Source organism: Triturus cristatus, chromosome 2_2, assembly GCF_964204655.1.
Source record: "Triturus cristatus chromosome 2_2, aTriCri1.1, whole genome shotgun sequence".
Taxonomy (NCBI): domain Eukaryota; kingdom Metazoa; phylum Chordata; class Amphibia; order Caudata; family Salamandridae; genus Triturus; species Triturus cristatus.
In genome coordinates this window covers 1114711583-1114737431 of record NC_140582.1, presented here as the reverse complement: position 1 = coordinate 1114737431, position 25849 = coordinate 1114711583, and positions in this window count along the sequence as shown.

Below are 25849 nucleotides of genomic sequence, written 5' to 3'. Positions count from 1 at the left end.
ACCCGAGGACGTGTGGGGAAATATTCCCAGTGCGGTTCGTATGGACTTTTTACCATGCGAATCGTGATTGCCAGTTCGTACGGCACTTGTACGATTCGTACGGTAAAAAGACCCGATACGAGTCGTACGGGGACATTTTTTACCGGATCGTGATCGGCACCTCTTTGTTGTGGCTGGTTTAGTTTTTTAAGTGGGGTGGTATTGCTGTTTGGTATAGACTATGGTGCCGATCACGATCCGGTAAAAAATGTCCCCGTACGACTCGTATCGGGTCTTTTTACCGTACGAATCGTACAAGTGCCGTACGAACTGGCAATCACGATTCGCATGGTAAAAAGTCCATACGAACCGCACTGGGAATATTTCCCCATACGTCCCCGGGTCGGAAAATGTGTCCGACACGTCCTCGGACGATTCACCGTACAAACGTGAAAGGTGAACTCCGACCGGGGAATCACGATCCATCCCGGGCGTCCGAATGTACAACCATATGGTGAAAAGACCGTCCGCACCGAACTCCCATAACAACCATGGAGACGTCCAAACAGGTGCCCGGTACGTGCCGTACCCCCCCAGCCCCCGTAGGTACGCGCCGACCCCCCCCCCCAGCCCCCGTAGGTACGCGCCGACCCCCCCCCCCAGCCCCCGTAGGTACGCGCCGACCCCCCCCCAGCCCCCGTAGGTACGCGCCGACCCCCCCCCAGCCCCCGTAGGTACGCGCCGACCCCCCCCCCAGCCCCCATAGGTACGCGCCGACCCCCCCCCAGCCCCCGTAGGTACGCGCCGACCCCCCCTGTGTGTACACCCGTGTACGGTGCGTACCCCCCCGTGTACGCTCGAGTCGAACCCCCCCGTGTATGTACGGTGCGTACCCCCCCGTGTACGCTCGAGTCGAACCCCCCCCGTGTACGCTCGAGTCGTACCCCCCGTGTATGCTCGAGTCGAACCCCCCCGTGTACGCTCGAGTCGTACCCCCCCGTGTACGCTCGAGTCGAACCCCCCCGTGTACGCTCGAGTCGAACCCCCCCCGTGTATGTACGGTGCGTACCCCCCCGTGTACGCTCGAGTCGAACCCCCCCCGTGTATGTACGGTGCGTACCCCCCCGTGTTCGCTCGAGTCGAACCCCCCCCGTGTACGCTCGAGTCGAACCCCCCCGTGTACGCTCGAGTCGAACCCCCCCCGTACACGGGGGGGGTTCGACTCGAGCGTACACGGGGGGGTACGCACCGTACATACACGGGTGGGGGTACGACTCGAGCGTACACGGGGGGGTTCGACTCGAGCGTACACGGGGGGGTACGCACCGTACATACACGGGGGGGTTCGACTCGAGCGTACACGGGGGGGTTCGACTCGAGCGTACACGGGGGGGTACGCACCGTACATACACGGGTGGGGGTACGACTCGAGCGTACACGGGGGGGGTTCGACTCGAGCGTACACGGGGGGGTACGCACCGTACATACACGGGGGGGGTTCGACTCGAGCGTACACGGGGGGGTTCGACTCGAGCGTACACGGGGGGGTACGCACCGTACATACACGGGTGGGGGTACGACTCAAGCGTACACGGGGGGGGTTCGACTCGAGCGTACACGGGGGGTACGCACCGTACATACACGGGGGGGTTCGACTCGAGCGTACACGGGGGGGTACGCACCGTACACGGGTGTACACACAGGGGGGGTCGGCGCGTACCTACGGGGGCTGGGGGGGGGTCGGCGCGTACCTACGGGGGCTGGGGGGGGGTCGGCGCGTACCTACGGGGGCTGGGGGGGGTCAGCGCGTACCTACGGGGGCTGGGGGGGGGTCGGCGCGTACCTACGGGGGCTGGGGGGGGGGGCGGCGCGTACCGGGCCACCTGCTCTGGTCGATTCGCGCCGTACTTCGCTTTTGCGGCACTTTTTGGGTGCCGTGAAAATATTGCCGTCCGGACTGCTGTCGGTTCGAATCGTAATTCCTGGTTCGTGAAACGCTGCCTGAAAGCGTCCCGAGGTCACGTCGCAGCATTCCCGGATCACATTCGTATGTATATTTTCGTCGGTCGGTGTTTTTTACGATTCGTACGGAAATGGTGTTTCCGTGCGAATCGTAATTCCATGTTTGTAAAGTTTTACAACCGGGTACGAGTCGGACGGGGAATTCGCTCCGACCGACGGTTCGTACGCGGTTTTTAACGGATCGTGATCGGCACCAAAATTTTTATTGTAGAAACGTATTTTATTGTTTTACAAATTAACAACTCAAAAAACATTCCCCCTCCTTCAACTGTCCTGGAAGTACCACACATTTATCATCAAGACCAATTATTCAGGAGAATGAACAACCTTTCCACCCAGTTCTCTACCCCCCCCCCACCACATGTCAATGTACACCCGTCCCCTACCCCTGTTACTATGTGCCCCTCCTGCCTAATAAATAAGATGCAGTAGCCTAACCTCTCACTAAGCAAACAGAGCCTACCCTCATGCCTAGTGGTATAGACTATAGGTGTTAATTTATACAGGTTTTTAAAAATTTAAAAAAGAGAACATGGATTTGTTGAGGGGTTTAGGATGTTTTGGGGTTTGAGTAGGATTTAATTAATATTTTATAAAGTATTTTGATAGTATACTTACTTTTTAGTGAGTCTTTTCTGGCAATCTTCAATATTTTCTTTAGCTGTTTGGAGTAATATCTGTAGTGGAAACATAAAGAGATGGGATATATAAGTTAGTTATTTATTTGAGGAAAGATAAATTAGTGTTTTAGTTTAATTTGGCAGTTTAGTTAGAAAAGAATATTTACTTACGTTTTTAGAATAGTAGTAGGATGTAGGTTTCTTCTGTTTAGTAGAGTTTCTTCTTCGTTCAATGCTTTGGTTTAAGGCACCGTAGAAGACTTGTTTTAATTGGTTTATATAGTGGTTTCAAATTGTTTCTTGAATGTTATTTGTTGTTTTCTGTATGTGGCCTTTCAATTGGATGGTTTGAATTTTTTTTAGTTAATTGGTTTCCTTTTATGGAAAATGCTAAGTAAGAGTATATTTAGTTTTAAAGGAGGAGAGTTTTAAATTATTTTATATAAAAAGATTGTTTATAATGTGTAGTAATTTTATTTAAATGTGTTCGAAATGCCAATGTGATAATTATTTCAGTGTTTTTTTATTATGTTGTTAAATATTGAGATCGCTATAAATGTTATGTTTATGTTTAAGTAGAATCTCATTTGAAAATGTATGTTTTTGTAAAATATTGTCTTTATGTTGTTGAAAGTATTGGTTTTATTAGTATTAGAATTGTCGATATATTTAAAAAAATGATATTATTGATGTCTATATTTTGGTTATCGATATTTGTGACATGTGTCATATTTATTAACTCATGTCGATATTTAGTATTGCGATATTAATGTGTGCGATATTTGTGTGATCGATATAATTGTATTACGATATTGTAGTGTCGATATTAGTGTAGTTTTTTAAATAAGTATACAATGTCGATATTGTTGATGTCGATATATTTGATGCGATATTTGTGTAGTTCGATAATGTGTCTGTCGATAATATGTCAGAGATCCATGCTCAGACGTGAGTCCCTTGCTGACTTTGCCACTGGATTCAAGCAAGCCTGGCTGAAGACGGCTGAAATGCCAGAAACCGGTCCTAGGAAGCTTGTTTCCGGTCCAGGGAAGGCATGGCTTGGCAGTTCGGGCTGGACTGTTCCGATGAGGCACAGGGTCAGACTGATTTGCATGTGGCCATGTCTGATCTGGGGTGGCAGAGTGGGCTAAAGAACGGTGATGGATCAAACCCAGATCTGTTGACTGGGTGTGAGTGTTTGATTGGCTCTGATGCTCCGTCCATCACCACCCCCTTTTGTACCGCTTTGTTCGCCATAAGTTTGCAGGGTATGCTCAGACGTGAGTCCCTTGCTCACTTTGCCACTGGATTCAAGCAAGCCTGGCTGAAGACGGCTGAAATGCCAGAAACCGGTCCTAGGAAGCTTGTTTCCGGTCCAGGGAAGGCATGGCTTGGCAGTTCGGGCTGGACAGTTCCCATGAGGCACAGGGTCAGACTGATTTGCATATGGCCATGTCTGATCTGTGGTGGCAGAGTGGGCTAAAGAACGGTGATGGATCAAACCCAGATCTGTTGACTGGGTGTGAGTGTTTGATTGGTTCTGATGCTCCATCCATCACCACCCCCTTTTGTACCGCTTTGTTCGCCATAAGTTGGCAGGGTATGCTCAGACGTGAGTCCCTTGCTCACTTTGCCACTGGATTCAAGCAAGCCTGGCTGAAGACGGCTGAAATGCCAGAAACCGGTCCTAGGAAGCTTGTTTCCGGTCCAGTGAAGGCATGGCTTGGCAGTTCGGGCTGGACTGTTCCCATGAGGCACAGGGTCAGACTGATTGGCATATGGCCATGTCTGATCGGGGGTGGCAGAGTGGGCTAAAGAACAGTGATGGATCAAACCCAGATCTGTTGACTGGGTGTGAGTGTTTGATTGGTTCTGATGCTCCGTCCATCACCACCCCCTTTTGTACCGCTTTGTTCGCCATAAGTTGGCAGGGTATGCTCAGACGTGAGTCACTTGCTCACTTTGCCACTGGATTCAAGCAAGCCTGGCTGAAGACGGCTGAAATGCCAGAAACCGGTCCTAGGAAGCTTGTTTCCGGTCCAGGGAAGGCATGGCGTGGAAGTTCGGGCTGGACTGTTCCCATGAGGCACAGGGTCAGACTAATTTGCATATGGCCATGTCTGATCTGGGGTGGCAGAGTGGGCTAAAGAACGGTGATGGATCAAACCCAGATCTGTTGACTGGGTGTGAGTGTTTGATTGGTTCTGATGCTCCGTCCATCACCACCCCCTTTTGTACTTCTTTATCGGGAAGTTCAGCGGTTCGAAACAGTTGTCCTGCTCGTCAATGGAACAAAAATTGTATTGACATTTGAAAAAAATATAAAAAATATATATCATCTGAAATGTTTTTAAGGAAAAATGATATTTCATCGGTTATGTCGGCTATTAGATGCATAGTCTTACACCCAACAAAGTGTCCCCACTTCTCTGTCGGTCATAGCATGCCCATCCCGCAGCAGGGCGGGAAGAACCCAATGATGAAGCATGCCACCATGGGTCACTTTGGTGGGTGAAGGTTATTTTAAGAAAACCCATGGTTTTCTCTGAAACATCAAGGATTACAAAGATTAGACGGTCTTATTCAAACAAGTGGACTATTTTTTTTTATTTACGTATGACAAGAGGTCGAGTCCCCTTTATACCTCACCTATTTTCCCCCCCTTTGGTTATATGTAGTAAAGACAGCGCACAGCCGTGGGAATAAACTCTTTTTAGAATTAAGGAGTAGCCCTCCCCTGAAATTCTCCTTGCTGTGACAAGCTGTGTCATTTTAAAAGCACAGGGAAGCATTGTATTATTAACCATACAACTCATCCGTGTGCTTTCCCCTACCCTGGCACACAATTGGCTGCACAATAACAATAATTTATGGCATTTTCCTCTGTCTAAGCAATATGTTGAACTGAGCAAACATAGAATGAGGAAAAAACGAGGAGAAATAAAAATATTTCTCCTCCTTGCGCAACTCCTATGTCTCCCCTGGGGAGAAGTAGGAGTCTGATGCACTTCCAGCTTAACAAAACATTGTAAACCTGGGAATGCGTCAGGTTTTATGGATGTTGCATGGGAACAACCACAGCAGCACCCATTGAATGCCCTTTTCACTCAGAATAATGAGTTAAGGGACACATATTTACAAGGCCATAAAAAGACACGCAGTGTGACTTTACTTGGCCTTGTAAATATGGGCAAGCCAGTGAGTCAAAAAAAGTGATGCACTGGCGGCACATGGGCTTGTAAATGAGGTGCCATATTTCACAGATGTATTATGGACAGAAAACGCTTTTTCACCTTAGTACATTTGTTGGTGTATTTAGGACTCAGAATGCAAGCCAAACCTATTGGCATTACCAATGTTTGCTTTATATTATTCCTACACATTCAAGATATTTTTTCAGTTTCTTTATCTGTGTAATCCATTGCTGCTGCATTTGGTACTAAATTTCACTCACAAACGTTTTTTGCTTGTTTTTTTATCATGTTTTCCTAGCATTGACCTTGTTTTTCTGTCTTAAGAACGCATATTTCTACTCTTGGATTTAGAAATCCTGTAGCTCTTTGCCAGGTCTCTTCATAACAGAGCCAAGAAAAATTGTAGAATTTCTATAACTGAAGTGGGATTATGCTTGCTTTACTCATTCACTTTCTGGTTTGTAGTTTGACATACAAAGACAGATGATTTACGAAGGAGATAAAAGGGAAATGGGAAAACGAAAGCAAAGAAGTAAAAGAGAGTATAACATATTGCTCAGCAGCAAGCATTGCACTCCCCTGTCACAGGCAAAAAGACAGGTCATATAATGTGGTGCACATATTTATTTATCTGCCCTCAAAAGTGAGCACTGTACCATGGATTATCTGGGAGTACACAGTGCTAGGGTTTGCATGAAATGTAGCGATGGGCTGTGATGCTAACATATCTAGTTTCAGTACAGGTAGTGCTAGAATAAATTCAACACGTCTGTTCTCCATGAAGTCCTAGGGATTTGCGAAGATAGAAAAGCACACCCATTGCTGCACAAAAAAGGTGCAGACCATGGGGCCGATTCACAGAACTAATCAGAGACAAAATCCTAAATGTACTACTTTTGGTATTCACAGAATGCACTTATGACTCCTAACTTTATGTCCGCACTCGGGCAGGAATTTCCGCACCCGCACCGCACTCTCTGCACCCGGACCGTACTCGGCACAAACAGCACAAACAAGTTATAGTAGCATGATGCACTGCACCCATACACACCTTCAAACAGTGAGAAACACAATAATAATAACCTTGGTATGATATATGTTGTCATAGACCAGGAACCGAAGAGTATAACTCAGATAAGGCTTCACTGAGTGCTGTCCTACCAAAACTAGGGATGGGCAGAGCTGTCGGAGTTGCACTATGCAAAATTCTGAGGAGTTGCAAAATTACTCAGTGGAATTCCGCCAAGTTCTTCTCTGCCCTACGACCAGGGACATAGAGATGTTTCCAACATGTAACTATGGATGAGTGCAGCACAAAGCGTTTGTAAAAAAAACATAAAGAACACTCTTCTCCTGCAGCCGTGTTTGCTATGGTGAAGTTTCCCTTACCCTTGCTGTGGGTGTGTTAGGGGGGCCGCCGTGGTGCCGCCATGTCTGTCTGTGGGTGAATTAGGGTAGCGTAGGCCACTGACATCACGGGTGGCTTCTGATGGTGCTGAGGCTCTGTCCTGTCAGATGGACTGTCCTGTCAGACAGGACTACCAGGTCACGCCTCACCCCATTCTCCCTGGTAGAACAATGGATTTAACCCACATCTATTGACTGGGGGAGAATGTTTGATTTTCTCTGCATTCCATTCATCATCTGCGTGTCCTTTGCTTTCACGCCCTAAGTGCGCCAGGTATGCCCAGATGTGGGTCCCGGGCTCACTGTGCCACTGGATTCAGGCTAGTCTGGCTGATGTGGGGTGATGTCCTGAAACTGGTCCCAGGGTGCTTCTTTCTGGTCTAGGGAGGACCTGGCTTGGTAGTTCAGTCTGGACTGTTCCCATGAGGCACAGGGTCAAAACTGATTTGCATAAGGCTGGGTTTAAACCGGGGTGGCATAGTGAGCAAAAGAACGATGGATTTAACCCAGCTCTAGTGACTAGGGGAGAATGTTTGATTTGCTCTGCATTATGTTCATCAGCTGTGTGTCTTTTGCTAATTAAAAACAGACATCTAACTTTATTGTGGGGAGGATCCATATAGGCACAAGCCCTCTGGTAGGAGTTTGTACAGATCTTCATGTTCTCATAGCCTTTACGCCCTTGCAGAAGCCATCGCCCTGCATAAAGGCTTTATAACGGGGTGCCAAAAAACTAACCTTGGGCATAGTTTGTGCAGTAGCGCTACGGGTAGCTACATGAAGTGCACTTCACACTACGCAAGCTACACGTAGCTACGCGAACTGCGTAGTCCGGTAGGGAAAATGCTGTACACACTGATTGCACAGTGCCAGATGCTTGTCCGCCCTGTGCAATCATTGCAAACGGCATTTTGCACAGTGCAAGCGGTAGTTTTCTGCCGCACGAGTAGATTTGTACTCGAGCAGCAGTTTTCTCAACGTGGACTGGTAGTTTCTCATCGCGAGTGGTCGCGAGCATACGCGACCACTCGCAATGAGAAACCTGACCTCCTGCATTGAGAATGTCACCGGGAGGTTTATTTTCCAAGCTCGCGATCGGCAACTTGATGTTGCAGATCGCGAACGAGGAAAAAGTCTCGCTGGGATGTCATTTTGCTCGCTCGTGGTCGCCAACTTGACGTTGAGGACCGCGAGCTAGCAAAAAATGCCTGCTGCGCTACACGTTTTTGCACTGTGCTACGTGCAATTCATGTAGCGCGTAGTTGCGCAAACTATGCGAGTGTAGCATAGTCCTACGCCCAGGGTTACAAAAAACAGAATAAAAATACAAAAAAAATGTAAGACCTGGTATGAGTCATATCGCAGTACGCTGCTCGCAGACCTGCAGGCTCAGGGGGGTAAGCATGAAAAATGTACCAGCTTCATTCCGTCTGCCATGGCACATTTGTGAATCACCACTCTCCTCCTCCATGGAATTTAAAAATGTTTTAACCTTAACCTAATGTGGCACCACAGGTCAAGAAGCATCAAACCTTTGCATAGGTGCAGAATGTATTTATTGTGAGAGGTATTAGTTTAATTGCTGTACACACCACGAAAGCATCTGAACACACAAAGGTGCCGATCACGATCCGGTAAAAAATTCCCCCGTGCGACTCGTATCGGGTCTTTTTACCGTACAAATCCTACAAGTGCCGTACGAACTGGCAATCACGATTCGCATGGTAAAAAGTCCATACGAACCGCACTGGGAATCATTCCCCACACGTCCTCGGGTCGGAAAATGTGTCCGACACGTCCTCGGACGATTTACCTTACAAACGTGAAAAACCAAGTCCGACCGAGGAATCACGATCCATCCCGTGCGTCCGAGGTTACAACCGTATGGAAAAAACACCGTCCGCACCGAACTCCTACAGCAACCATGGAGACATGTGCCCGCATACGCGCCCAACACTCCCCCCAGCCCCCGTACGTCCGACACGTACCCCCCGTATATGTATACCCCCACCCGTCTAGGTACACCCCAGTACGTTCCAGTCGAACCCCCACCCCAGCACGTGTCATAGCCCCGTCTACCTACACCCCAGTACGTTCCAGTCGTACCCCCACCCCAGTACGTGTCGTACCCCCCGTGTACCTACACCCCAGTACGTGCGAGCCACACCCCCACCCCAGTACGTGTCATAGCCCCGTCCACCCACACCCCAGTACGTTCCAGTCGTACCCCCACCCCAGTACGTGTCGTACCCCCCGTGTACCTACACCCCAGTACGTGCGAGCCACACCCCCACCCCAGTACGTGTCATAGCCCCGTCTACCCACACCCCAGTACGTTCCAGTCGTACCCCCACCCCAGTACGTGTTGTACCACCGTCAATGTACACCCCCCCACCCCTGTACGTGTCGTACCACCGTCCATGTACACCCCCCCACCCCTGTACGTGTCGTACCACCGTCCATGTACACCCCAGTACGTTCCAGTCGTACCCCCACCCCAGTACGTGTCGTACCACCGTCAATGTACACCCCCCCACCCCAGTACATGTCGTACCACCGTCCATGTACACCCCCCCACCCCTGTACGTGTCGTACCACCGTCCATGTACACCCCAGTACGTTCCAGTCGTACCCCCACCCCAGTACGTGTCGTACCACCGTCAATGTACACCCCCCACCCCAGTACGTGCCGTACCACCGTCAATGTACACCCCCCCACCCCTGTACGTGTCGTACCACCGTCCATGTACACCCCAGTACGTTCCAGTCGTACCCCCACCCCAGTACGTGTCGTACCACCGTCAATGTACACCCCCCCACCCCAGTACGTGTCGTACCACCGTCAATGTACACCCCCCCACCCCAGTACGTGTCGTACCACCGTCCATGTACACCCCAGTACGTTCCAGTCGTACCCCCACCCCAGTACGTGTCGTACCACCGTCAATGTACACCCCCCCACCCCTGTACGTGTCGTACCACCATCCATGTACACCCCCCCACCCCTGTACGTGTCGTACCACCGTCCATGTACACCCCAGTACGTTCCAGTCGTACCCCCACCCCAGTACGTGTCGTACCACCGTCAATGTACACCCCCCCACCCCAGTACGTGTCGTACCACCGTCCATGTACACCCCCCCACCCCTGTACGTGTCGTACCACCGTCCATGTACACCACAGTACGTTCCAGTCGTACCCCCACCCCAGTACGTGTCGTACCACCGTCAATGTACACCCCCCACCCCAGTACGTGTCGTACCACCGTCAATGTACACCCCCCCACCCCTGTACGTGTCGTACCACCGTCCATGTACACCCCAGTACGTTCCAGTCGTACCCCCACCCCAGTACGTGTCGTACCACCGTCAATGTACACCCCCCCACCCCAGTACGTGTCGTACCACCGTCAATGTACACCCCCCCACCCCAGTTCGTGTCGTACCACCGTCCATGTACACCCCCCACCCCTGTACGTGTCGTACCACCGTCCATGTACACCCCAGTACGTTCCAGTCGTACCCCCACCCCAGTACGTGTCGTACCACCGTCAATGTACACCCCCCCACCCCAGTACGTGTCGTACCACCGTCAATGTACACCCCCCACCCCAGTACGTGTCGTACCACCGTCCATGTACACCCCCCCACCCCTGTACGTGTCGTACCACCGTCCATGTACACCCCAGTACGTTCCAGTCGTACCCCCACCCCAGTACGTGTCGTACCACCGTCAATGTACACCCCCCACCCCTGTACGTGTCGTACCACCGTCAATGTACACCCCCCCACCCCAGTACGTGTCGTACCACCGTCCATGTACACCCCAGTACGTTCCAGTCGTACCCCCACCCCAGTACGTGTCGTACCACCGTCAATGTACACCCCCCCACCCCAGTACGTGTCGTACCACCGTCAATGTACACCCCCCCACCCCAGTACGTGTCGTACCACCGTCCATGTACACCCCCCCACCCCTGTACGTGTCGTACCACCGTCCATGTACACCCCAGTACGTTCCAGTCGTACCCCCACCCCAGTACGTTCCTGGCGCACCCCCAACACAACCTCCTAAGTACGGAGCGCACCCCATGCCCCAACATCACAACCGCATGTACGAGTCGTACAAAGCCACACACAAGGACATAATCGTACAACCAAATGGCCCATGTACACACCGTACACACGCTCAAAACGCACGTACACAACAAGGACAAAACAAAACAACACAAGAATACACCATTCGAAAGGCACACAGCCACTAAACATGGCCAACAACCACTAAAATAACACAATCACTGACCTGCAACTGTCAAAAACAAACAGAGGCCCAATACACCACCACTCCTTATAACACACCCACCCAAAATTCAAACACTGCCACACCCACCCATGGACCAATGAAAAGGGCCCACACACACAAACCATGAGCCTTTGCAACAGACTCACTGCTGCCAGACACCACAGAACCAGACTACAAGCCACACCACATCTTACACTTGCACACCTTCACACGACCACCCTCACAAACACCCTCTCATCACATTCACACACACACACAACCATCCACACCCCCCCCAACATCCACACCCCCCCCACACCCAAAACATCCCCACCCACACCCCTCACCATGCCCACTACCAAGAATCCAAAGTTCAGTCACCGAGAGTTGGAGGTCCTTGTTGATCAAATCCTCAGAGTCGAGCCACAGATCTTTGGAACATTGGTCAGAAGCACCAGCCAGGCAGCCAAAACAGCCATGTGGCAGACCATCGTCGATGCTGTGAATGCTGTTGCGGACACCAGGAGGACCAAGCAGGATTGCCAGAACAGGTGGTACGATCTGCGGAGGATGGTCAGAGCCAAGAGACAGGAGGAACACGACCAGGCCAACGCCACCGGAGGAGGGCCCTCCCGCAGAGCCGTACAGTACCATCCCTGGGAGGAGAGGGTGATGGCCATACTGCCGGTGGAGGCAGTTGAAGGAGTAGAAGGACTCCGAGACCCGGGTGAGTACACAAACAACGCACCTCACATGGGGGGAACTGCAACCACAACCAAAATTAATAACAGGCACGCAACCACCACAAGCCATCGCATTACTCAACCACACTCCATGAGCAGGCACATGCCACTGCTGCCACCATGCCCCATGCACCCAGCTGGACAATGTCAAGTCACAGGCCACAGAAGACAACAACACATGACACGGTAACCCGGATGGCGGGAGGCTGGGCACCAAGAATCACATAGTGCGACTCCAAAGCAGACAACAATGCCCTCTGCCCATATGGCCTAGGTCACAGCCAGACAAACACTGTGTCCCAACACAGGAATGACTTGCCAGCAAATGGCGGACGCCTTGCATCAACACATGGGGGTGAAGGCACTGTTTTGCACATGCCAGCAGCTAATTAACAGCCAACATTGTGAAAGAGTGGCAGCACACACCACCACAGCAGCAGCGCACAGACACACAGCAGACAAAATGGGTGCCTGGAGATCAGAAACAAACTCACATCAACAGGCCAAGGGCCACTCAAAGATCTGCTAACAGTGTGTGCCCAGGAAGCTGGGCCAAGGTGACAGAGGGTGACACACGGAGGGAGGGAGAGGGGGACACAGAGGGAGGGAGAGGGGGACTGAGAGGGAGGGAGACGGACAGAGGGAGGAGGCTGACACACAGAGGGAGGGAGAGGGGGACAGAGAGGGAGGGAGAGGGGGACAGAGAGGGAGGGAGACACAGGAAGATGGACACAGGGAGGAGGCTGACACACAGAGGGAGGGAGAGGGGGACAGAGAGGGAGGGAGAGGGGGACAGAGAGGGAGGGAGACACATGAAGATGGACACAGGGAGGAGGCTGACACACAGAGGGAGGGAGAGGGGGACAGAGAGGGAGGGAGAGGGGGACAGAGAGGGAGGGAGACACAGGAAGATGGACACAGGGAGGAGGCTGACACACAGAGGGAGGGAGAGGGGGACAGAGAGGGAGGGAGAGGGGGACAGAGAAGGAGGGAGACACAGGGAGAGCAAATCAGTCCTTTGGTGTGTGGGAATGTCTGCTCGTCAGCAGGTGGACTGCGTGCATGTAGACAAGGGTGGCCAGTGCCAGAACCCCCCCTCTTCATCATGGCAAAACGCAGGGCCATGTCACAACCTGTACACGAGCACAAGGACAGCCACCTGCATCATATAAGTGTGTGGATCCACTCCATGTGCACATGTACAGTGCTACAAGGAAGGCGCAAATGCATGGCTCGCCACACATGCACACTCCACTGCTGACTGCAGTCACACTTGACGCAGCAAGTAAGACTGTGCCACACATAGTTAAAGGGGCCAAATTGGTGCCCAAGGGACACACACATGCACAAGTGCACTGTGAGTGGAATGCAAGACAGATCCTAATTCCAAGAGGAAATGTGCCAACTTTGTAACGGATGAAACATGGATGTTGCATGGATCAAAATTAACATTTGCTCTCTCACACACAGGTCAACGTCGTGCTGCACCCCCCAACACTGGGGGGGAACACTCACAGGACCCGGATCTGCAGGAGACCGATCCCACCGGCAGCGACCACTCTCACCACTCTGCGGACGACCCCGACCGACCTGGCCCCTCTGGTGTCCAACCACCTGCAGCACCTGCGTCAGGTACAACCGTGCCAACCACCACCCCCACTCCTGCCACATCCCAGGAGACACCCAGGATCCCTGCCCCAACACCACAATGCAGCCAGGCTCGCCAGGAGGGACACGGTGTCCCGGGCACCCAGGAGGAGGCAGGCGACAACGCTAATGCCACCCCTCAGGGGTCCCGGAGACCCGATGTGCCCACAAGTGCAGGCCAGACGCAAGTGGGCAGGGGTGGTGGGAGTGGAGGACGGCGGAGGCGCGAGCCTGACCAGTTGGCTGGGGATCCGGTGTTTTCCCATGTCCGTAACATCCTGGACTCATACCGGCAGGACACCACGGGCATGGCCCAGGTTGTGTCCGTCCTCGAGGGGATCAAGGTCCAGCAGGCCCAGCAACATGCGGAGCTAATAGCCTGTCTACAGGTACACCAACGGAGGATGGAGGACAGACAGGCTGAGCAAGTGACGGCGTCCCAGGGGATTCACGCTGAACTCCGTCGGATGGCCGACACCGTGGCCGACCCTCCCTGTGCCAGAAGGCGGAGAACATCACCACCCACAGGGAGGGATCATGAGGAGGAGGAGGAAACATCCGACGGAGCATCCCAGACGTCGTCACGGCCTGCTGCTGAGGTTCCCCGCAGGAAGCCGGGTCGTCCACGGAAAGGACCGTGAGGGTGGCTGCTACATCACCATCTCCCAGGACACCTGGCCTGGCACCTGGCCCACTGGAGCAACAGCATCACAGCATCAAGAGACATTCTCTGCCACATGGCCCTGCTGGTCACTGGCTGACCAATGTTGACAAACACTGTGGCATGGACTCTGAGGATTTCCAATGGCAAGGACACCAACTCCCCTACTGAACTTTGGATTCCCTAATCCCGGAAAGCCCCTCACTTTGCCCCCCCCCCCCCCCAATAATAAATCACACTATTAAGAGTAGATGCCTGCTGGTAGCATTATTACCTAACATGTGTCTTGTACAGTCTAAACATGCCTGAGTAATCTGTTCACTTCAACCATCCACACCCTGGGGCCTGAGTCTGGCACAGGACACATGGGTCACAGTTTATTAGGCAAGACAGACATGGAGCACCATACACACCCGTGATGGTCAGAACCAGCTGAGGGGGTGGCCGAACAACCGTGCTGACAGACCAATTGAGTACAGCAACAGTCATGCGCAGAGGTCAGGGATCCTGGCCCGTGTCCTGGGGGGCACCCAGGTATGTGTAGACAGGTGGCAGAACCATGTCTTGCAAGCTTGAGTCCGGTGGATGCAGAGAATGGGGTCATGGACAACGTTGGATGCATGGGGATGGCACATGTCACAATACCCACACAGTCATGGACATCATGCACAATACACAGTCTCAGCACACACACACAGCTTGCATCTTGCCACTCGACACATTGACACATAGCCACAATCAGGGAATACCATGCCAGACATGCAGGATGCACCGTGCCAACACACCAGCATTGACTGAGAAGAGGCACCTTGGAGGCATAGGGACACCTTTAATAGTCATGTTTTTGGGATTGCAGAGGCAACTTGAAGTACACATGAACACATCATGTGGAGTAACATGTGGCTCCAACACTGGCACCCCCCTTCTGCAGCACAAATGCGTGATAGCCATGGAACTGGCACACAAGTGTCGGCTAACAGCTAAATACCCACAGCTGCTCACGGAGAGCCTGCCATACACCATACATCCGCTGATGTGGAAGTCCCACGCCATGTCAAGACAATGTTAACCGTATGTGTCCGAGGGCAGTGTCACACACATTGATGCCATCATCACAATCCACTATCCCATCACTGATGACTGACAACCAGGCAGCCCATCTATTCAGGTGTACCCAGCTGCATGTCGTGTCCCATGGGGATGCCACATGTCTGCAGAGGAACCAAACCCCGACCGGGGCAGTGTGCACACATCGTGAACAACTGCCACACCCAATACACCCCAGATGCATCCCTTACCCCATGGAGACTTCCAAACGTGTCCGTGCCTGTAACGCTGAGTCAGCCCACGATGTCATGTCCATGAGGAATAGCAGTGCCACAACAATGCAACCAGCAAACGGCATGCGCAGGTACCTGGGGAAGAGAGACACACAAGAAGTCAGCCACAAAAAGCACAGCCACTTGCATGTGCAGTTACTCGACACATGTATGGATGACAACATGCTAGGTCACAATTATGACTGGGGAAATACTACCATCACTGCCACCATCACTCCAGTGACACACCCACACACACCTCTGACCCACGTGCCATACATGCAGGTGGAGACACACATCACAACGCATGCCACACGGGGACCAATGCGTGCACACTCAGACCCTGGTACTCACCACTAAGCAAAGAAGTCGCGTATGGGCCGAGTCCGGATGTCCTCTTGCGGCTCCACATCCTCCACATCACTAGCCCCATTGCCAAGCCCTTCGTCCTCCACGGGTGGATGGTCCTCGTCATGTTGATTCAGGATGAGTGGCACAGCTCTTTCAACTGCCATGTTGTGCAGCATGCAGCAGACCATGAAGATCTTGCAGACCTTCGCCGGGGCATAAGGGAGTGCACCGCCGGTCTTATGGAGGCACCGGAATCGGCTCTTCAGCATGCCAAACGTCCTCTCTATCACTCGCCTTGTCCGGCCATGGGCGGTGTTATAGCGGAGCTGGGCCGGCGTGATGGGGTTGCGGAGAGGTGTCAGCAGCCAAGGCATGTTGGGATAGCCAGCGTCCCTTACATGGGAAGCACATGGACATCGTTAGAACTGGTGTAGCGGTCGTGCTGGTCGGCTATACAGAATACAGGACAGACAGACTGTACCCACCAACAACACATGCCCGTTCGTTGCGCAGCTGCATCATCATATCAGGCATCCCACTACGCCTCATGATGTAGGCATCGTGTGCTGATCCTGGGAAACGAGCACAGACATGTGAAATCACCATATTGGACAGACACACCACAAGGGCATTGATGGAGTGGTAGTGCTTCCGATTGCGGTACGCCACCTCCCGTGCGTGTGGTGGTACCAAACCTACATGTGTCCCATCTATGGACCCAATGACATGGGGCATCCCTCCCAGGGCATAGAATCCACGCTTGACCTCAGTCATCTGTTCAGGGGTTGGGAACTTGATGAAGTCATCCAGGTGAATCAACATGGCCTCCAAGAAATCATGCAGCACACCGCTGAACATGCTCTGGGACATGCCACCAACATGAGCTATGGTATTTTGGAAGGTACCCGTGGCAAGAAAATGTAGGGCAGCCATTACCTTCAGCTGGGGTGTCAGTGCCGTAGGATACCTGTGCTGCGGTTGCAGGTGTGGTGCCAGTCTCGCCGTCAGCTCCAGAATCAACGGTTGGGTGAAGCGGTAGAGCCGGATCCTGTCATTCTCCTGCATGGTGGCCAAGTCTGGAATTCTTCGGGCAACAGGAGGCGCTCTGCAGTAATTTGGAAGTGACAAGGAAGAGTGAGTGCACTACGAGAACAACTCATGTCTACTGAGCACATGTAAATCTGGCAATACACACATGCCACATAGGGAGTCAGGCATGTGCTACATGCCCAGGACACGTATGGATGCAAGGTGACACTCCTTCCAAGACCCAGCTACACACGGTGATTGAGAACCTCCCCATGCCACGCCATGGAAATAGCTGTGTCCCAGTGCAAGTGCACTGCCCGACGCAAGACAGGAGTGACATACACCCACACATCAGCAGAAGTGTGATGCCGATTGCAGAGACTGGTAGCGGAACACTTGAGCCACAGGTCACATGACATTACACTAGTCCAGCCCACACACCTTGCCATGAAGGTGCACATGTCATGACTCACCACACATTCCTTGTGAGTTTGCTGACATGGCCTTGTCACGCTACTCCGTGTCCCATGCATACATGTGCACCTCACATCCGATAACACATGTGGCATGGTGTTGGGAACAGTGTGCAATGACAATCTACACACAGCCACATGTTGGTTGCTGCAACGGCTGCAGCTTTTGAGGGTGCTACAACATCAACCTGATGTAAATCCCAGACACATATATGGCATAGTCACATTGTGCACTGTGGGTAGTGACAAGTCATGTGTCATGACCCCTGTACCGGGCATCATGGGACACTTCCGTGTGTTGGTGTCCGTGCCATGCCAGTGACGCTCACCCCAAGTGCGCAGTCCCACATGCACACATGTCAAAGGAGTCAAGGGCATGCCTGGCACACATTGCACCCTCACACAGTACACATGTACACATCTCATCATACATCTGGTGCCTTCTCCACTCAGGAGGCATGTTCCACATCACAGCCTGTGACACCTGTGCCCCACACATGTAGTAATGCACAGACGATGCCTTGATGTCCATTCCTGGACAAGTATGTCCATCCATGGACAAGTATGTCCGCCCTATTCCTACATGTGTGTCGCCTATCACCACAGTGATGTGTAAAAACCGCCGTACTGCTGCTGAGAGGGCCTGTGCATGTTCCCAAATCACTGTGGGAGTGCTGCCGTATGTGTACCCATCGTGATGGCGAGCGTACAGGCATTTGTACGGTCCGTAGCACTACGGGTACGCATACGCGTGCAGACCCATAGTGATAGTGAGCGTAGATGCGTGTGTACGTTCCGTACCACTACGGGTACGCATACGCGTGCAGACCCATAGTGATAGTGAGCGTAGATGCGTGTGTACGGCCCTATCACTATGGGTCTGCACGCGTATGCGTACCCGTACTGGTACGGACCGTACACTCGCATCTACGCTCACTATCACTATGGGTCTGCACGCGTATGCGTACCCGTAGTGGTACGGACCGTACACTCGCATCTACGCTCACTATCACTATGGGTCTGCACGCGTATGCGTACCCGTAGTGGTACGGACCGTACGCTCGCATGTACGCTCTCTATCACTATGGGTCTGCACGCGTATGCGTACCCGTAGTGGTACGGACCGTACACTCGCATCTACGCTCACTATCACTATGGGTCTGCACGCGTATGCGTACCCGTAGTGGTACGGACCGTACACTCGCATGTACGCTCTCTATCACTATGGGTCTGCACGCGTATGCGTACCCGTAGTGGTACGGACCGTACACTCGCATCTACGCTCACTATCACTATGGGTCTGCACGCGTATGCGTACCCGTAGTGGTACGGACCGTACACTCGCATGTACGCTCTCTATCACTATGGGTCTGCACGCGTATGCGTACCGGTTGTGGTACGGACTGTGCACTCGCATCTACGCTCACTATCACTATGGGTCTGCACGCGTATGCGTACCCATAGTGGTACGGACCGTACACTCGCATGTACGCTCTCTATCACTATGGGTCTGCACGCGTATGCGTACCCGTAGTGGTACGGACCGTACACTCGCATCTACGCTCACTATCACTACGAGTACGCATACGCGTGCAGACCCATAGTGATAGTGAGCGTAGATGCGAGTGTACGGTCCGTACCACTACGGGTACGCATACGCGTGCAGACCCATAGTGATAGGGCCGTACACACGCATCTACGCTCACTATCACTATGGGTCTGCACGCGTATGCGTACCCGTAGTGGTACGGACCGTACACTCGCATCTACGCTCACTATCACTATGGGTCTGCACGCGTATGCGTACCCGTAGTGGTACGGACCGTACACTCGCATGTACGCTCTCTATCACTATGGGTCTGCACGCGTATGCGTACCCGTAGTGGTACGGACCGTGAACTCGCATCTACGCTCACTATCACTATGGGTCTGCACGCGTATGCGTACCCGTAGTGGTACGGACCGTACACTCGCATGTACGCTCTCTATCACTATGGGTCTGCACGCGTATGCGTACCCGTAGTGGTACGGACCGTACACTCGCATCTACGCTCACTATCACTACGAGTACGCATACGCGTGCAGACCCATAGTGATAGTGAGCGTAGATGCGAGTGTACGGTCCGTACCACTACGGGTACGCATACGCGTGCAGACCCATAGTGATAGTGAGCGTAGATGCGAGTGTACGGTCCGTAACACTACGGGTACGCATACGCGTGCAGAGCCATAGTGATGGAGAGCGTAGGCATGCATGTACGGGCCGTTGCCATGCATTTGGGGTGCCCTAGGGCCCCCAAACGCACCGTACCTGTGTGTGATGCTCCAAATTACATAGGGGACAAGTATTAAGGCCTACATTCATGCTGGTTGTCATGGAGACCAAGTTCAAAATTCGAAATTGTTCTGGAAGGTGCACAGCAGAAGTCAGTTGGAATTCTTCTACTTTGTTGCAATGTGTTTGTGGGGCTGACATCATGCAGGAGAATGAAACCGATAGAGAACCCACAGACTGCTAGCTTTGAAGGGATTGGTGGAAACATAGGATGCAAATGTGAGTGACCAATCACTCTGTACTCCTGTGCATGAGGCTGGGCAGAAGGGCACATATAAGGCAGCCAGGTCCCATGAGGGAGCACTTGCCTGCACATCTTTGCATTCGTCGACCCAGCTGCTGCTACTGATTCCCTGGAACCATGTCAAGGGCTGTGGAGAGGACACAGCCATTCACCCTGGAGGAGAACATGGCTCTGCTGGATGTGATCCTCCCACAGTACTCCATGCTGTATGGGCGACCAGGGTATCAGGTGAGTGCATAGGCCACTGCCACAGACTGTCCCTATGTTGTGACTGTGACTCCTGCCATTGCGTCCAGGTGTAACACACATGCCATGTACTGTCGGGGGGGTCCCAGGGGCGGGGTGCCTGATGTCTCCCAGCAGTGCCCTGAGACAGGAGGGGTGGGGGCCTATCACTCCCAGCAGTGCCCTGAGACAGGAGGGGTGGGGGCCTATCACTCCCAGCAGTGCCCTGAGACAGGAGGGGTGTGTGCAGAGTCCTCCCAGCAGTGCCCTGAGACAGGAGGGGTGGGGGCCTATCACTCCCAGCAGTGCCCTGAGACAGGAGGGGTGGGGGCCTATCACTCCCAGCAGTGCCCTGAGACAGGAGGGGTGGGGGCCTATCACTCCCAGCAGTGCCCTGAAACAGGAGGGGTGGGTGTGATGCACAGTGTGAGCCTTGATCATTGATTGTGACATTGCCATCATTCCACCTGTGTACCCACTGTGGCACGTACTGCTTTTTCCCTCACCAGGGGATGATGTCCCTATGACAAAGGTGCAATGCGTTGGCTGCATGACATGCCTTGTTGTAACCAGCTAATTTGTACCCATATGTCTCTCTGTGACATGTGGCTGGTGTATTGATGTGGTGTCACTTGTTCCTCCTCACAGGTAGGCGCCACTGCCAAGGAGCAGATCTGGCTGACCGCCGTCAGTGCCGTGAGGGGTGTGGATGGTCGGAGGCGGAGCCTGCCCCAGGTGAGAAAACGCTGGCAGGATATCCGGTGCTGGACGCGGAGGATTGCACGGCTCCTGCTGGGGGACTCACCTGAGAGCCACAAGAACCGCGGCCGCCGCCGTCTGAGCCACCTCCACAGGCGTGTGCTGCCGGTGGTCTTTCCAGACCTGGAGAGGCGCTTACAGGCGATGCAGCAGCCGGAAGGGCGTAGGCACATGTGTGTTCGTTGTGTGTCACCGGCATTTGTAAGGGCACAGTAGCATGAATTAACTGGCAGGGTTTAAAGGTGCTGTGCAGATCCTGTTTGCCCCAGTATAGCGCTGTGCCCCTGCCACCCTTCCCCTCCTTGCAATGTGTTCCCTGGTCTGTGTGTAGTCACTCCTTCACAAGGTGATGTAGGCTGGCGCTTTGTCCACGAGAACAATGACTGTAGCATCATGTGTGGGGGTGGTGTGTAACAGGTTGTGGGACCTTGCCTGTGCACTGTCAAGTTCACTGCATGTGGGTTCCATGTCAGTTGGCACTGATGCTGACTCCAGACATTGGAGTTGGTCTCTCATGTGTCATGCCTTACAGCGCGCATGTCCTATGTGGTGGCCTGTGACATGATGTGCATGAGTGTGCGATACACATAGTGCAGGGATGGTGACGTGTGTTGCAGTCATTACCATTCAGTAGCATGTAGTTGCGTGCCCACTACTGTCCCCTGGGGCACCTTTTCCTCAGTGGTGTATGTGTCATCATACACGTGGACAATCTCAGTGTCTACAGCGTAGGTTGTGCTCTGTGCCATTGTCCCCTGTCACCATGTATATAGACGTGCTATTTTGTACAGGTGTCCACTGTGCAGCCTGACCTAATTGTCCTTCTATATACTCACAGTTGCCAGTGCCTGTGTGTCTTGTTATACTCATCTGAGGATGGGCACTGGTACCTCATTATTTGTACAGGCGCACCTTGGCTGTTTGGCGTACACTCTTGCTTTTTGCCTGCCCCTGTGTGTATCAGCCAGACTATGAGATGTTGGTGCCACCTGTGTCTCAACAATTTGCCTTGTGTAGGGTCTTGTTGGTGCGGGCAATGCCTATGTGTCAAATCCTGATTTCTACTTGCTGGGTCTGGGCAGTGTGTGATGTGTCTGGACACACACGCAATGTGCAGTGACCGAGTCATGTTGGGCATGTTTTCAGCATTACCTATGCAGCATGTGTCTCAAGTTCATGGATATGGTCCCTGGTCATCGGTATTTTCGCCAACGCTGTGTGGTGCAGATGCAGTGCAGGATTGTCCCCAGGGCCTGGGTGCTATGTCAGACTCCGTTTCCTGTGTTTAGCTATTGTCTCATGCTCTCCTTGGTATTTCAGTGGCATGGTGGCTCAACCAACTGTGTGTTTCATGCCCTACATCGGTACCTTGTTTAGTAGATGTTAGGGATCTTCCTTTTCAGGCTATGCAGTGTTACCTATGTCGATTGTACTCATGTGACTGATGTGTACAGCTGTCTGATTAATTTCTGTCTCTCCACCCTGCCCACAGCATCGTCGGGGGACACAGAGGGAGACATGGACACAGGCAAGGCGGAGGGACCGAGCACCAGTGCCAGCCGTGACATCGGGGCTGGCACATCGAGTGGGACAGAGGTGGAGGATAGTGCGGCCGAGGACCTGTCGACTGGCACGTCAGAATACGAAGCTGACAGGTCCGAGGAGGATGTCTCCGAGTGGGCGGTGGCTGCACCAGCAGCTGACAGCAGAACAACACCTCGCACCGCCCCCTCAGTTCCCACCAGCCGCCTCCCACTTGCTCGTGTCCCTTCCCAGCGTGCCCGGTCACAGCATGTCTCCTTCCTGCCAGGCACCGCACCCCCTGCCCCTGTCTCCACTGCTGCCGCCAATGCAGAGTCTGTGGACATCCAGCGGCAACTGCAGGTTGGTCAGGCTGCGATCCTTAATGTCCTCCATGCCCACGGCAAAACCCTCACCAACATCGAGGCTTTCTTGGAGGGCATTCATTCATCGCAGGCTGACCAACGCAACTTGCTGAGGTCTCTCCACACTGCAGCAGTGGGTCTCCTGCAGCGCGACCTCCCCCCACCTACCCCTGCCCCATCCACACTTCCCACTCCCATGCCTGTCCCACGTACACCCAGACGTCGGCATGCACCCACATCAACGGACACGGGCACCACACCAGCAGGTAAGGTCCACCGCACTCCTCCTGACACGCACACACAGGGTGAGGTAGGCACACCCACTGGGTCGGGGGGCAAACGTGTGACACGCAGCCATAGTGGGAGTCCGCATTCCACCCAGTCCACTCCCTCCAAATCCCCTCCCCTCAGCTCTCCTGGCCACATCTCCCCCAAGGACTCCTTCATGGCCGCTCTGTCCCTGAGCCCCACAGTTACACCACCACGCAAGCGGTCAAGGAGGTCCCCGGTCAGGGTGGTTGAGTCTCCCCCCCTGTCTCCACCCTCCCCCGGTGGCGCTGCGACCCATCCCTCTGACCCCCCCCCCTCCTTGGGGCCTGAGGTCCCTTCGGGTGCAGGGCACTCCCTGGATGACCTTGCAAAGGTGTGTAGTGCCATCCTGGCCTCCGCCTTTGGCACTGACCCACCCCCTGTGGTGGAGTCCTCCATCCCTGCACCCACAACGCCGCCCCTTTGCCCTGATGTCCCTGCGGTGCCTGTTGCTTCCCCCCCCCCCTGATGCCCTCACCAGTGTGGAAGACGATGCCATTTGACTGTGCAGGCAAGGTAGGGGACACGCATCCCACTGTGTCCCCCATCCAGCTGAGAATCATTGACTGCCCTATGGGCTTTGTGAAGATTGAACTGCCTGCGATCCACGGACATTGTGCTCATGCTGAATAAAGCTTAATTTTGTTTTCATTATCACACTACTGCTATGCTGGTATTGGTGTTGGTGGGGCTGCTACATGGTTTTTGGTGGTGTGTAAGGGTTTGGGTGTGTGGGATATGTAGTAGTGTACTGCTCATTGGTGGGACCCTGGGATCTGTGTGCCATCACAAGGTGTTGGCTAACTTTCTTTGTTCATGTAAGCAGTTACTGCATGGTGCACTTGTCCCAGGGTGTATTCCTTCCTCTGTGTACCCAGCTTTCTTCCCTGCAGGGTGTTCCCAATGTTTAGCGCAGAGCTGTGTCTACATGAGCTGTGTGTGTGACGGAGCCCTTCTACTTTGGCCATGCATGCAGGGCCATGTCTCCACCTGCAACAATCGTGGCATCCTTGATGATCACTGTACTTGTGTGTGGAGTCTGTTGACATGAGTTCATGGGGACATGTTCCCTTGTAGCCAGTATGCATGTGGATAATTCTGGCCTCACACACATGTGTTACACCCCTCCTGTCTCAGGGCACTGGTGGGAGGACTCCACACCCACCCCTCCTGTCTCAGGGCACTGCTGGGAGTGATAGGCACCCACCCCTCCTGTCTCAGGGCACTGCTGGGAGGACTCTGCACACACCCCTCCTGTCTCAGGGCACTGCTGGGAGTGATAGGCCCCCACCCCTCCTGTCTCAGGGCACTGCTGGGAGGACTCTGCACACACCCCTCCTGTCTCAGGGCACTGCTGGGAGGACTCTGCACACACCCCTCCTGTCTCAGGGCACTGCTGGGAGTGATAGGCCCCCACCCCTCCTGTCTCAGGGCACTGCTGGGAGGACTCTGCACACACCCCACCTGTCTCAGGGCACTGCTGGGAGGACTCTGCACACACCCCTCCTGTCTCAGGGCACTGCTGGGAGGACTCTGCACACACCCCTCCTGTCTCAGGGCACTGCTGGGAGTGATAGGCACCCACCCCTCCTGTCTCAGGGCACTGCTGGGAGGACTCTGCACACACCCCTCCTGTCTCAGGGCACTGCTGGGAGGACTCTGCACACACCCCTCCTGTCTCAGGGCACTGCTGGGAATGATAGGCCCCCACCCCTCCTGTCTCAGGGCACTGCTGGGTGGACTCTGCACACACACCTCCGATTTCAGGATATGTACGCTTGGCACATACACGGTGGGGGTACGCTCAATGCATTCGAGGTGAGGGTACGAGTCTACTTACACTGGTGTGGTGGGGGTACGCTCCATGCATACGCGGGTGAGGGTACGGGTCGAACTTACACTGTTGGGGTGGGGGTACGCTCCGTACGTCCGCGGGTGGGGGTACGGGTCGTACTTACACTGTTGGCATGGGGGGTACGCTCCTTGCATACGCGGGTGGGGGTACGGGTCGTACTTACACTGTTGGGCTGGGGGGTACGCTCCTTGCATTCGCGGGTGGGGGTACGGGTCGTACTTACACTGTTGGGCTGGGGGGTACGCTCCTTGCATTCGCGGGTGGGGGTACGGGTCGTACTTACACTGTTGGGCTGGGGGGTACGCTCCTTGCATTCGCGGGTGGGGGTACGGGTCGTACTTACACTGTTGGGCTGGGGGGTACGCTCCTTGCATTAGCGGGTGGGGGTACGGGTCGTACTTACACTGTTGGGCTGGGGGGTACGCTCCTTGCATTCGTGGGTGGGGGTTCGAGTCGTACTTACACTGTTGGCATGGGGGGTACGCTCCATGCATACGCGGGTGAGGGTAC